Raw genomic sequence first — 15,239 nt, 5'->3', positions numbered from 1 at the left:
AGGAACGTAAATATATGTGGCTTTAAATATACCAGGCTGAGAAAGAAAGAAAAGTCTGGTCAACGTAGCCTACGTAACATACATAGAAAAATTAAGAGGAAAGACAATCACATAGATCACCTTGAAGTTCGATGTAAAGGGAATTTGCAATTGTTCGAGCAGGTAAATGCAGAGCTCAAAACAGAGAGAGATTAGAGCAGAATATTGACAGCTTGCAATTCCAAATGTTTGTTTTAGGGTAAAAGATAAAAGCAAAACCCACAAGAGGAAAGATGTAACTTTACCAGACAAAATTACCAATTTAAATGACCAAATACTGTAGGCCTACTGGCAGGGCCGCCCATAGAAATGGCTGGGTACGTGTGCTCTCTCTCTCTACATAAGACATATGTAAACTCCCATTACTGAGACTTACTCAGTAATGGGAGCTACATTATAGAAAAACAAATTCAAAAACAAATATAAACATCTTTATACATAAAACCTAAACATAAAGTTTAATAAATATAACTGACGCCTTAACAACTTGTGTGGCGTTGGGCCAGACACACACACACATAAAAATAACAATTTGACACACTGAGATCTGCTACACTCACACCACATTTTCTAGTATAAAATGCAATTTACCTGCCTTCATCTTTGCCTGTTATACAGCTATCTTCCTTGTCTTTCTGGATGCAAAGTCTTTTATAATGTATTTGAAGTCAATTTGTTTAGCCATTTCACACGCAATGGCAAGTATTGTGATTGAGCCTCTCCTGGCTCATTGTGGAGCGCAAGTCATTTTTATGATTTTGAGTTTACTTAAGGACCTTTCTCCTCCTGCCACAGTTAAGTGGTTAAGGTAAAGTGCAGAATATCCTCAGAGCAATGAGCAATGTAGAACATGCGCTTTCTCAGTGTCAGCTTTGCTCAAACTAGCTTCCTCTTGGCTAGCATCGTGGCTACTGCTGCTCGTCTCTGCCATAGATGTATCGATGGTCTCTGCAGCCTGGCTGGGAGCATCTTTCGAAGGTGACTGGAAAGCAAGCAACAACAACCATTATCTAGCATTGTCACCAGCTAACTTGGTCTAGCGCAGTGGTCACCAACCTTTTTAGGCCAAAGATCACCGACCTTTGCCTTGGTGACCCGAAGATCTACCTATTGAGGCGTTGAGAGACAGAACAGACTCCAGACTGAACTTACAACTTAACTTTATATTTGGCCTTATTGTAATTGAATGAAATCAAACACTTTGTGAACAATATGAACAAGAAAAAACACTTTTGCAATGAGCAGGCTGGATATGAACGGTTTTATTTATAAACTGAAGTTACAACACAACACTGACAAATTTCTCATGTGACAATTCAGTGTGATGGCTGTGACTGAACACTGTCTGTGAGTGCCTTGTAGTTTGGCTCATAAGCAGAGACAGCCAGTCTGAGGCAGTCTGTGAGGTGTCTGTCAGTAAGCCGGCTCCTGTACTTGGATTTGGTGATTTTCATCTGTGAAAATACCATTTCACAGAGGTAGGTCGATCCAAAGTAGGCACTCACTTTTAGTGCACATGCACTGAGGAGAGGAAACTTCTCTCGGCTGACAAGTCCCCAAAAGTCACTGTCCCTTGACCTGGCTTTCAGCTCAATGTCATTTTGCAAATCAAGCATCTCCATGTCCACTCCACTTGGCAAAGCAAATGCTTTCTCGAATTGGTCTGCAACCTCCTCTGTATTAATAGGCAGGAATGGGTTTGAAAGAAATGCAGCAATAGCCTTCATGATTTCTAACTCACCAAAACGTCGACTGAACTCCGCTGCCAGTTTGTCCAGGTGCACACAGTACTGCTCAGGGTGAAAGTCAGAAGAGTCTTTGATGGACTGTGACATTTTTTCCAGGTTTGTAAAGTGTGTCAGCGTCCCTTTCCTCAGATTCGTGGTCCAGACACAGAGTTTGGCCTTGAACGCATTCACTGCGCTGATCATGTGGAGGAGGTGCCGGTCTTTTCCCTGGAGTTCGTGGTTGAGCGAGTTCAGTTTTCCGGTTAGGTCCGTCAGAAACCCCAGGTCCAGTAGCCACGCATCCGTTGAAAGTTCCTCGTGCTCCTCGTTCCTTTTCGACAGAAACGTCTTAATCTCAGGCAGCAAGTCAACAAATCGCTGCAGCACTTTTCCGCGACTCAACCACCTGACATCAGCATGCAGAAGCAGGTCTCCATACGCCGAATCGAGCTCATCCAATAACGCCTTGAATAAGCGATGCTGAAGCGCTTTTGCTCGAATCGAGTTTACCACTTTGACCACCAGTGACATGACATGAGAAAAGTCCACAACTTTCCCAGCCAAGGCTTGCTGATGAATCACACAGTGATACTTCATGAAGTCGGGGAAATCCGGATCATTACGGCACAGTGCTATAAAACCAGCGTGCACACCGCACATTGCCACCAGTTTCTGAATGGGGATGTTCTTTTCACGGACATAGCTTTTAAAAACGTTGTAAATATCCTCACCTCTCGTTCTCTCTTTTAATTGGAGAAGAGTGAGGAAGTCCTCCTTTGTTGTAAAGTCCTGGAAAGCCATTCTGACAAATACAACAAGCTGAGCCGTGTCCATTACATCCAGCGATTCATCAAACTGCAGTGAAAAATATTCACAGAGTGACAAGTCCTCCAACACCTGTTGACCAACGTTATCCGACAGTAACTCGATCCTTCGTGTCACTGTTGTAGGACCAAGAGGCACAGCACGGAATGCAGCTTTTATGTCCTCTTTGTTTTTGAAGGTGCTGCAAACAGTCTCTGCGGTGACGGTCAATAGTTCCTTAAACAAATCCCCATCTGTAAAAGGTCTCTTGTGTTTAGCCAAAATGTGGCTAATACGAAATGACGCCTCAGTTGCAGCCTTACTTTGAGACGTAGGTTGTGAGAAAAGCGACTGTTGAGCCTTCAACTCCACTTTCAGCTCCTGAACTTTTTTGGCGCGGATTGCGCTCTTTGGTGGATAGCAGTCTTTGAATTTCGGATGGTTAGTGTTGTGGTGCCGCTCCAAATTCCCTCGCTTAGACAGTGCCTGTGGCTGGTGGCACAACATACACACACTCTTGTCTTTTACCAAGGTGAAGATGAATTCCTCCTCCCATTCATGATGGAAACTGTAGTTTTTCGCCCTCTTTCGTGGTGCCTCTGCCATGCTTGCTAACACTATGTGGACAACACGGCCGGGTAAATAAACAAACCAACGGCAACCACGCCCACAGGTATCCTGGGATAGCAGGTCTCTCAAAGGTCGTCTTCGGGAAAAAACGCCCATTTATTCTGTCGGTGAATTGCTTTGCAACACGCACAGGCCAATATGCAAATCCAGGTACAAGAGAACGCGCGTTCAGTTTAAGAATCCTCCGCGTTCATGAATTAGTCGGAGATCAGTATATCTGAAATTATTTTGGAGATCGACAGGGAAAGTCTCCGAGATCGACACGTCGATCGCGATCGACAGGTTGGCGACCTCTGGTCTAGCGTTATGTTGTGTAGTCTGTCCTGTACCCTGACTCTGTTTAATAATCAACACTTGGTCCAACCCTGCGTTCGCACCACTCGTTACAAAGGGTGAGGTCTTCCCCGGTTAAGCCAACAATACAATGTTTATGTTTGCTTTTTTTAAGTAGGCCCTAATCGTGAGTATTTCAGTTCAAAATAAAATTAGTTATCATTTCTTAAAATATTTAGGAAGAAACATGATTATTGCTGGCATCGCAGTTGGGCCCCACCACGGCCCCAGAAAGTTTTCCCATATATGGGCGCCTACTGAACATGTATTAGCAATGAATGATAGGTATAGAACGCTTGTTATAAAGCTTAGAGAGTGGCAGGCAGACAGCAGGCAGTTTATGAAGGGTGAGGTCACTCTGTTTGAGGATGTAGACATACACAGAGGACCCATCTTAGATAGGTTGTTGGAGTCAACATCAGAAGAGTTTGATGCTATGACTCAACAAGTTCTAGAACTTGTATCTGCTAGTTTAGTGAAAGTTTGCTGTAGGTTGGTAGTGGACCACTTGGAACATGGACGGTATGATGATGTGTCTGAAGATCAGTATCATGTCCTCAGATCAGTGCCCAAAACAAATGTTTCATGCGAGAGGGATTTTGGGATATTTGATTAGATCAATGTTCAGGGCAAGTAAAATAGCATTAGAGGGTATGGTCATGTTTAAGCAGAATAGGTCCTGGGAATGGTTGTCAGGGTTAGATCCAGATAGAAAAGCTGAAGTTCTCGCCTCAGCTCGGACATCTGTGAAAGGATTTATAAATAGGTTTGTAGTCTTGCAATTGGTATGTAATATTCAGACTGTATTGGGTAAACACTCATTTGTTTGGTTTTAGCATTGGGTTGTCTGATCAAGTGGGCCTGTGTGGCATTGACAGACTTAGCTTTGCAGTGTGTCATTTAGTTATTGGTTTGTAATATTCAGGCTTTGTGGTAGCTTGAGGATATTCATGATGGACCATTTTGTGATATGAGACAAGGGGCCCCAGTAGGGGGTGACTCCCTGTTAAGCCAAATGGTCTGCCATAATATCTGATAGCTGCATTGGGTAAGTAGTAGTAGTATTTGTTTGGTTTTAGCATTGGGTTGTCTGATCAAGTGGGCCTCTGCGGACACAGACAGACTTAGCTTTGCAATATTAAAACGGACTATGTCTATAAAAGTAGATACAGGTAGGATTAGAAGTAGTAGCTGATTTAAACTGTTGTATTCTATTTTAGTTAATTAAGCAATAAGCCCCAAGAGGCCGTGGTTTACGCTGATTTTAGAACAGGTAAGGGGAGTTGTTAGGCACGACGCGAAGCGGAGTGCCGAAAACCCCCTTACCTTTCTTGGAAGTCGCTTTGGATAAAAGCGTCTGCTAAATGAATAAATGTAAATGTAAGTAGTACAGTTTGGTGATATGAGACAGGGGGCCCTGTAATGGGGTGACAGCCTGTTAAGCCAAACTGTCATAGCTAGTATAGAAGTAATAGATAAAAGTTGCTCCCCTGAACCTTCACTATGGATGCAGAGGTGCCCAATTGTCCTCTGAGAGCTATCAACCTGTAGTTTTTTTCACAGGCAATGACTAAATTTTGGACCATAAGTTTCATATCCCTATAAATAAAGTATATTATTTATAATACGATTAGTGTATACTTTTTATCCATCATAAACAAACGTGTTCAAATCAAGGTATTTGAAAATAATGGGCAATGTCACAACAAGGACACACAAACACCCTGTTCAACGTTAAATACACCCCCAAGTGGCCAAAAATTTACATTACAGCAGTAATGCTAAACGGGACAAACATTTGCATATTTGTGGTCTCGATTTAACATAATTATTTATAGCGAAGTACTGGACACCGCATTAGCTCGCAATGTACAAAGAATGTAAGTCTGGATAAGAGCAGAGAATCTGATAAGAGCATCTGCTAAATGACAAATGTAAGTCATATTTCCCGCCCTGGCTAGAAGCAGAGCTCTGTGACGTAGAACATTGGCGTTCTTAAAGGGAGCTTTACAGCTTCTGGGTGCCACAAAACTCAAGGCTTGAAGCGGTGGAACGTTTCAAAAAATTACCTAAAATCACGCCTAAAAACGGGATTTGTGAGAAAACTAATAGAGATAACTGAAATCTGACTTCGGATAAGTTTAAGTTACGTTAGGTTACATACGGAATTGAAAGAAAAAACTGAGCAAAAGTGATAGGAAATTTTTGGTCTGTCCTCCCTAATAGAATATGTTGCCTCAGCTAAAGATTTGTAGCAAGTACTGTTCAAATTATACATACAAATGTGTAGGTTTTTACCAGTTCCAAATTTAGGATGAACTATTAGCTAACTCTGCTGTGGGTCAGCGCAAATGCTATTTTTATAGCTAAGCTAAGTATTAACATTGGAGTGAACTAGTGTTGCACAGTAAACCTGTACTAAAAGAGACACTCTTACATAGCTTCAGTGTTCCCGTGCATACATAGGAGACAATCACTGCAAAAGAGCTGCAGTTCTGGTGCAGACAGGAGAACCTAGCAGAACGCCATCTCCGTAGCACTCCATCCAGTCTAGAACCCGGGGTCCTGAAGTCTCGACTCTTACGATACTCAAACGATGCGATGTTAATATACCTCTCTAATCTAACCAGTCTGGCTAACTGTCATGACCTCTCAGGTGGGCTATGGCTGCGATGGAGAGCTGGAGAGATGGTTGTTCTGCTAGGTTCTCCTGTCTCTGCACAGGAAATGCAGATTTTTTGCAGTGATCGTTAATGAGTCTAATGACGAATCATGGTTAGAATTATGATGGCCCATGCTACACCCCATCACCATGCCTTTATTGGCTAGATAACATATAGATGACCATATGGATCACCTTGGCTAGATAACCATGTCTTTGACCTTTTTTGTTTTTGAGGCTGCAAAGTTTGCTGCAATGTTTTTATTTTAGTATACCGTATTTTCTGATTTGAGCAAATAAACAAAATATTTCTGTGTTGAAATCAAACTTTTGAGTTGTCATTACTAATGAGTGTGTTTTAGTGAAAAACGATCTCAGTACTAATACAGATTAGTCAATTGTAATATTTAGCTACAGAGAATCAGTGCACTGATCATGTTAAGCAAAGACAACTACAATGTTTTAAGTTAAGCAAGGGGAGGGGCTCGGAATTCTGCCCTGCAAGTATGAATGGAGAGACTTTCAGATTTAATGGCTGCTAGGAACAGGATAATTTCTCTTAACAAGTCTTCCTTATATAAGAATTATCTACTTATTATGAGACTCTCAATGTACTTAAAACAAGAATTGTCATCTGGTTTTCATCCTCTCTCGACTTAATTTGAGCAAATTTGCCTTAACCTGGTTTGTACCCAAGTTCTCATTTACTGAAAAAATAAAATAAATGTCTTAAAATGAGTCAAAAAATCTTAACAAGAATGCTCAAAACAAGTGGTCCAGGCCTATATTGAGATTTTGAGCGGTCTTATTTTCTGGATTTCTTTTTCTTGTTTCAATAAATCTTTTTCTTATTTCAAGAAATCTTAACAAGTGTGATTATCTTGCTGCACTGGCAGATAATTTTGCTTGTTAAAAGAACATTTAGCTAATTATTGGTTATTTTTTTCTTATTTTTTTAAAGTCATTTTTGCAGTGTACCACTCACTGCCCTATGAGTACACTCAAACAGAATGAATGCATGTTAACATTACAAGTACACTTAGAAAATAGTTAACTTTTGATAAACTTTTAAGTATGCTTTGAAAATAGTTAACTTTTGATGTACTTTTAAGCAGTACCTCCGCTCCATGACGCGCTGTGCGTAGGGCACCAAGTCCTGAGGGGGGCACCAAAAAATAGCCAACTGAAAAATCATCAGGTATAATAATTATAATGCCGATATTATTTCAGAATACAAATATTAGGCACCTTTTATGTATGCATATCACAAAACAAGCAGAACAAGATACATATTTAATTGCTCAAAATAAGTTACAATGGTGCCCCCCCCCCCCGCAACCAAACAAATACACACTCAACTTCCCAAGTTCGCCGTGGGTGCCCTTCCTATCTCAGTGGCCTGACAAACTCTGACAGGCTAGGTCAGGTCAACTCGAAAACGGCCTCAAAAACACAGGAATCAGGGTCAGAAAAGAGAAAAAGAAAGAAACTGAGAGATGAGGCCCGTCCATCACTGTCAGGTAAGTCGATGTTTAATCATTGTTAAATACGGGAAATGTGCTGCTAATTTAATGGTTAGCATACACCTCGAACTAGCTGACGTTGTTGCTAGCACACTCAAATATGTTATATCTTAGGTGCAAGCTATATTGAGATTTTACTGTTAAACATTATGCATTTTTCAAGTAGGCCTAACTGACGCCAGCTAGATGTTACTTAACTTTACATTCTATTATGCTTTTATATTAGATTAATCTAATAATTGATCAATAAAGGGGGAGAGCACCTTGGCTGCATCCTGCATGCTTTCAGTTTTAAATGTTTATAATTTTTTCGGTATAAGATTCTTTGTTTGAATATTTTGTATTTCCATAGGCTTACTGATCCTTTTTCGTTGTATTCCTAAATTAATGCAGGGTCTATTCTGAGATATGTGCAAGGAGAAGCATGTGACCAAGACAAAGATGCAGACGAGGAGCAACCGTTTTGCAGGTCTGTCAACTCTACAATACTAGGGGGTGCTAGGACCGCCACTGCAGACAATGGCAACTTCTTAAAGGAAGTGGAGCTTTTAGGCAGTTTTGATGCTGTGATGGAGAACCACGTGACCAAGATAAGTGATGAAAGAACCCGAACGCATTATCTTGGACAGCAGACACAAAATGAACTGATCCAGATCATTTCCACCAAAGTATTACAAACAATCCAGACACAGATTCAGGAAGCAAAATATTTCTCAATAATTCTTGAATGTACACCTATTTAAGCCACAAGGAACAAATGTCCCTCATTGTGCGCATTGCTGATATGGTGCCAAAGCCAAATATCAAGGAGTATTTCCTTGGGTTTATGGAGGTGGTTGAAACAACTGGCCTGAACCCGTCTACTGTCCTTCTAGACAAGTTTAAGGAACTTAACATTCCGTTTGATAATTGCCGCGGACAGGCCTACGATAATGGAGCAAACATGAAGGGGAAGAAGCAAGGAGTTCAGGCCCGACTGCTACAATGTAATTCAAGGGCGTTGTTTGTTCCTTGCGCAGCTCATTCGATGAATCTCGTCATAGCTGATGCTGCCAAGTCGTCCAGGGATGCCTCTGGCTTTTTTGGCTATTCGCAGAAGCTATTTTGTTTCTTCTCAGGAGCTACACAGCGATGGAGCATCTTGACAAAACACGTCAACCTGACTGTGAAATCATGGAATTATGTGAGGTGGGAGAGCAGGCTTAAGAGTGTCACAGCTGCCAGAAGCCAAATCAAAGAAATCAGAAATGCGCTCATCGAGGCTAGGGAAACAGTCAATGACCCAGTCGCAAAAATAGAGACCCAAGCCCTGGCAGAAGAGGTGGCCTCGTTTAGATTTCGGATCTGTTCTGTAGTCTGGTGTGAAATTCTTATGGCCACTAACCAAGTAAACAAGCTTCTGCAGACAAGTTCAATGCAGCTTGACACTGCTGTCAGGCTCATTGACAATGCCAAAACTTCCCTCTCCAAATACAGGCACTCTGGGTTTGCTGAGGCAGTGTCAACTGCCAAGGACCTTTGCGAGGCCATGAACATAGAGGAAAAGGCTCAGGAACACATAAGGGCAGTTTGCATATGAGGCTCGAGGTAAAATTTTTCAATAGTGTTGTGGACTCAGCTTTGATGTCACTGCAGAGCGTTTTGAGACCATGACCCAGGTCACGCCGTGGCTACACCAAGTACGGAAATTTTGCCTTGCGGACGTGGTGTGGACTCAGCAGAGTTCTAAAATATTGTAATCAATGAGAGTGGCTACACCAGACGCGGAAACAAAATTTCCGTACGGAAATTTCGGTACGGAAAATGTATAAATAGACTGGCTTCTATTTTTATTGTTTTCCGCAAGGTTTGCGTGGCCCTTTCTACATAGAGTCTGGTAATAAATCTATAAAATGTAATCGATTATTATATATGTTGCTGTAAATAATGAAAGAAGCAATAAATCTGATTATTTCCCAAACCCTCGAGAGCCGTTTCCATGGAGATTTAAAGTTTCTAACGACTTTAACTTTGCTTTTTTATTTAAAGATACGACAGTTGTAAGTATATTTAAGTAAAGTGTTACTAGTATAGGAATGGATGACTTTATTTTAATCCATGAAATCGAGAAACGAACAGAAAGAGAGAGAGAGGGGGGGGCACATAGATTGCCCTGTTTATAGTCAATATATATTTACAAAAAACATATGTACAACGTTCATCATTTCATCCAAACTTATTAAACAAAATTATTTACATATTATGTATGCTATTTACACTTCCTTCTGGGGAGTTAAAGAATTCACAGAGCAACTCCCGAGTGTGAAGGGCTTCCCTGGGTCCTCTATTGCCACCCATGTGTCTGACACTCTCTAGACTGCTTTCCCCGTCCCTTTGACTCTCTATCAGCTCTCGGTCCCTAGGGTTAAGCAAGTAGTTGTGGAGCACACATGCTTCCATGACTATCGTGTCCACATGACACGGCAGCATGCATATCCTTGTATGGAACACCCTCCATCTGGCAGCAAGAATGTCGAACGCACACTCCACAGTCATTCTTGCCCTTGATAGCCTGTAATTAAAAATATTCCTTGGTCTTGAAAGGTTGCTGCCAGGGTAGGGTCTCATAAGGTAGCGTTTTAAAGGAAACGCAGCATCCCCTACCATCATAAAAGGAACGTCACCGTGCTGACCATATCCAGGCAGGGGGATGTCTTCTGGCACATTTAAACTTCCTTCATTCATCCCCCTTCCCAGTGCTGAGTTGGCGAACACCCCACCGTCACTAGCACGGCCAAAATCACCAACTTGAATAAATCTAAATCTTGAATCTGCATCCACTAAGGCCATCAAGATTATTGAAAATGTTTTTTTATAATAAAAAACTGGCTACATGATTTTTTAGGAGCTTGGATGACTATATGTTTCCCATCTATGGCTCCGATGCAATTTGGGAATTGCTATCTTCCCCAAAAGCCCTCCGCAATCTCTCTCCATGATGCCTCTGTTGGTCTCGGCATTTGTGTCTCCATCATCTTCAGGACAATTGCCCTACATGTCATATAGACAGAGTCTGCCACAGTTTTGCGTCCTAGCCTGTAGGCAAAAGCCAGACTCCTAAAGGACTCTCCGGTGGCAAGGAATCTGTAGGAAAATAGATAATTTGTTAACTGGTGTGCAACATGAGTTATTGTTACTGAAAAAAATTGTATGTTATTCAATTATCTGGCAATTTATGTCAACAGTTGTGAAGTGCCAAGGTCGCTGGAGGGACCTAAGGGACCAATTTTCTAAAAGAAAGGTTCAACCACGGAGTGGATCGGCAGCAGGACCGCAAAAGGAGTGGAAGTACTCTCAAGCCCTTTCCTTCCTTGCTCCCCACCTTCAACCCAGGAGGTACAGGGCAAACACTGAAAGGCAATAAGTAAGTAAGTAAGTAAATTTTATGTATAAAGCACACTCAAAACACAGCAAGGCTGACCGAGGTGCCGAACAAAGCACAATGATGCGCAGTGATGGCACACTGATACCCAGCACACTATTTTACATATGGCACAAGTTCCAAAGAACTGAAATGTTTTTCTCATTTCAAGAATCAACATACATTTACCTAGACTATAAATGGTTGTGCATTTAATTTATGTTTTAGCTCTAGAAGCAGCCTAGACCAGGTTGATGCTGAAGATTGGGAAGCATTGGACCTGAGCCATGGAGAGGATGTCCGGGATGAAAATGACCAACAGGCAGCTGATAAACATTTTCAACCTGGTTCTTCAACCAGTAGGGTATGGCTGTGCAATTGTTTTCAAAATTTAATAAATGTGTTAAATAATTGTAATTTCAATGTTTATTAAAATAATCGTGATTATCATTTATTTTCCATAATCAAGCAGCCCTACAACAGACCTGCCCCGTGCAAGAGGGCCTCAGCAGCGGTGTCATTGGAGGATAGGCTGCTGGCTATGGTCCAGGAGCCTCCACAACCAATGTTCCATCGTGTGCCACAAGATGAAGATGAAATGTTGCATTTTGCCCTCAGTCTGGTGCCGTTGTTAAATAAATTAAGTGGCTGGGGTAAATTAAGGGCAAAAATTGCCCTCTTAGAGAGTCTCCAGGGTGTCCATGACCTGGACCAAGGGCACCGGCAGGCGCAGATGCAGGGCCCTGGTCTAATGAGGCCATGGGATCAGACATCCCAGTCATCCCACCAGAGCCACCCGAGTCAAGGATATGCACCACCCTCGCATGCACATAGGTACAGACCAAGAAGTGAGGAGACTTGGGGGGAATGTGGTGAAAATATTGTGCCTTCACCCATCCCTCACTTTACAGACCTATAGATAAATAAATTGACTTTGTAAATCAGTATTTCTTTTGTGTTTCTCTGTAACTTGTCAACACTTAAGCCCATGAAATTTTAAAAGTCTGAAATTAAAGGAGTAAGTAAAGGCAGTGCAATGCCCCCCTGGGCCTTGAGCCTCCAAATAGAAGCCCATTGAGGACCACCCAACTCTCTCCCCAAAACCCCTTTAACAGTGTATTTTGTCACTTAGTTGTGACATTAACAAACATGCTACCAGGAGCTGTAAATATTATGTGTACATACATAATGAAACTATTATTTTTACTAGTTGCCCATGGATAATAATGATGGCAAATGCTGTGTGCCTACCTCAATGTAACCACAAGTCTTTGCTTTGGTTCGACTGCCAGTCTGTAATTGGTGTCCTGTCGCTGGAGATCTGCACCTATCAGTGACAGGATGTGATCCATCTGCGATGGTGTCATTCTCAACTACGCTCGATGATATTCGGAGTTAAAACGCAACTCCACCAGGTTGTAGAAAGCCCCTTGCTCTCGCCTGCGCTGGTTGATTGCAGTCATCCAAGTTCGTTTCTTTTTTTTATTCTCTGGACGATGAGAAGTAAGGCAAGTGCCTTCCGCCTATTCCCTGCAGGCATAGTAATAAAACAACTCTGTTGACGTTAGATTATTCAACAACGCAAAGCTTTCATCTATGCTACTGTAGCTACAACTAGCCTCTCTGCAATTCCAAAGTTTAACATAACTTGCTATATAACCTACTCAGTAAGACTACTATATTATATTGATCTTTGGTGGAAGCTGAAAACCCTAACTATTTTATTTGCAACTAGCTAGTTAGTTTGTATCACAACAACGTTATGTATTATATCATCGTTAGTTTGTATCAAATGGTAGCTACTGTATGTCCGTTGGTGGTTGCTTGGTAACTATGTCTGCCTTAAATGTAACATTCACAAATCTTCTTGATTTAAGGGTTACTTAAGACTACATACTTACCCATGTTATTACTGTGACCCAGATGAACAGGTGCAGATGAACTTTGGCTTATAACATAAATAAACAAATACAGAAAAACAGATACTGGATTCATCTTGAATGTAAATCTTTGACGCGTCCAGTGTAGCCGGCTAAATAAAACATTCGCTCCGTCAACGTTCTATTTCCGCATGGCAAAATTTCCGTACTTGGTGTAGCCGTAGCGTCAGAGAGAAATTTGGAGTGCTGCTTGATTTCAGCAGAGTGGACGGAATGTCAAAGGAGGACTTACAAAAAAAATGCATTGAAGTGCAGAAGACACTGACTGAGAAAGGAAGTTCTGATATTGATGGAATTGAAATGGCTCAGGAAATCATCAACCTTCCACAACTGCCACCACAGACAACTGCCTTGGAGTTGCTCACATTTCTCCTGGAGAAATGCCTTCAAGAGGTGTATCTAAATCTCTGGGTTGCTCTTCGAATTGCATGAACCCTCCCTGTTACAGTTGCCTCTGCTGAGCAAAGTTTTTAAAAACTAAAGCTCATTAAAACATACTTAAGTTCAACAATGGGGCAAGAACGTCTTAGTGGTCTTGCTGTCAACAGCATCAATAGTGAAGTGGCTCAAAAGCTGTCAAATGATGACCTAATTAGTAATTTTGCAGCAAAGAAATGCAGACATGTGCCTCTATAGAGCCTCCCAAAACTGGTGGAAATGCTTGATCCATACAGAATAGCGTTATGGCTCTCTCAACATTTTTGTCTTTGGTTTATTTTTATAACATTTGGTCAAAGAAGATTTTGCACTTTACTTGAATGTGTGTTTAAGCTGTTCTACATAATCTACTGTTTACAAAGTAAATAAAGTTGAGACTTTTCATCCTTAAAATCTTTGTTTTATTTAAGAAGATTGACTATTCTTGTTTGTACTTATTGATCAAATCAAATCAAGCCCTCTGTGACATGCTTGCGTGTAAAAAGGGCTATACAAATAAATTAGATCTGATTCCAACTGGCTATTTTCTGATAGACAAAAACGATATGACAAACGCTATAATATGGCTTCAAAATGTACAATTAGGACGCTAATAAGTAACACTAGCAGGTAGTAGCATTGCTATGAGTATTATGCTCTCCATGACGGCCAACAGCGAGTTTCCCGGTCCCATCCAACGTCTATAAAGCCGAACAATGGATTTTGATGTTTCAAAACCCATTGACACTGTATGACTATGTTTAGCTTGTGTTCTGCTCCTCTCTCTTACCAACCGGCTCTGGAGGAGGGGATCCCTCTCTGAATTGCTCCTTCCAAGGTTTCTTCAATTTTTTCTCCCGTTGGGAGTTTTTCTGGGAGTTTTTACTTGTCTTCCTTTAGGGTTTAGGTTGGTTGAGGAGCGGTTCTATGGGCGTATATGAAGCCCTCTGTGACATGCTTGCGTGTAAAAAGGGCTATACAAAGACATTTGATTTGATTTATGGTAGGTTGCTAGGTAACGGAAGCTAACTAACTGGCTAGCTCTGGCTAGGAAGCTAGCTGGCTTCCGTTTTGGAAAAATAACTCTGGTGGAAGCGTCGGAAATCACCCATCTAAAGGTTAACTCATGGTTACAATGGTAAACCAGCACAACAATGACCAGCAACAAAACACTACATTCTAAGCAGACACATTTAAAAACAGAAATTCATGAAGTAACATTTGTATTTCGAACAAACTGCAAACTTATCAGCAAATTGTAACTATTTACCGCCTTGCGTCATGGGAATTGACCAGCCAATGAGCCACGCTATCTTCATTTATTCACTGCATTTCAATGCATAATTCAACCCTTCTGCCTGCTTCTTTCTAAAGTACCTTTTTTCCATTAATGCTCCAATTGTTAATTATTTGTATAAGAGTATAGGGCTTTAAAATGTTTTGGCAGTAATTAAGGTTCCAGCTTCAGTACCAAAAAAGATTCAATGTGCAATGCATAATAGATTTTCCTAGATATGAATACATTTGAATATACAAGATGGATCTAAAACATTTTACCTGTAATGTACTTTAAAAGTATTGTGACTTTTTTTTGCTGTATGATAATAGAAAACATACATCCTACTCCAGAAGAAATGTATACCATTTTACCTGTATACCATTTTCTGTTTATAGTAAGTATATCAAAAGGTCACTATTTTCAAAGCATACTTAAAAGGAGTGCCGCTGCTAGCCATTTTGGTGCCCTAAGCTTAACTCCTTTAT

At 41.1% G+C, this 15,239-nt stretch overlaps 2 long non-coding RNA genes across 2 annotated transcripts; one reads left to right on the top strand and one right to left on the bottom strand.

Annotated features, from left to right (window-relative positions):
• Positions 1-7,443: 7,443 nt before the first annotated feature.
• On the top strand, positions 7,444-12,031 carry LOC124470137. The gene is made up of 4 exons (XR_006956377.1): positions 7,444-7,715; positions 8,112-8,187; positions 10,943-11,129; positions 11,347-12,031. It is a non-coding gene; the product is annotated as an uncharacterized LOC124470137 (long non-coding RNA).
• LOC124470136 lies at positions 11,025-14,074 on the bottom strand. The gene is made up of 3 exons (XR_006956376.1): positions 13,020-14,074; positions 12,370-12,648; positions 11,025-11,107 (listed from the first exon to the last, which is right to left on the bottom strand). It is a non-coding gene; the product is annotated as an uncharacterized LOC124470136 (long non-coding RNA).
• Between the last annotated feature and the right edge of the window lie 1,165 nt (positions 14,075-15,239).

Source organism: Hypomesus transpacificus, chromosome 8, assembly GCF_021917145.1.
Source record: "Hypomesus transpacificus isolate Combined female chromosome 8, fHypTra1, whole genome shotgun sequence".
NCBI lineage: Eukaryota > Metazoa > Chordata > Actinopteri > Osmeriformes > Osmeridae > Hypomesus > Hypomesus transpacificus.
The sequence above is the reverse complement of the archived record's forward strand: the minus strand, read 5'-3'. Positions and strand labels throughout refer to the sequence as shown.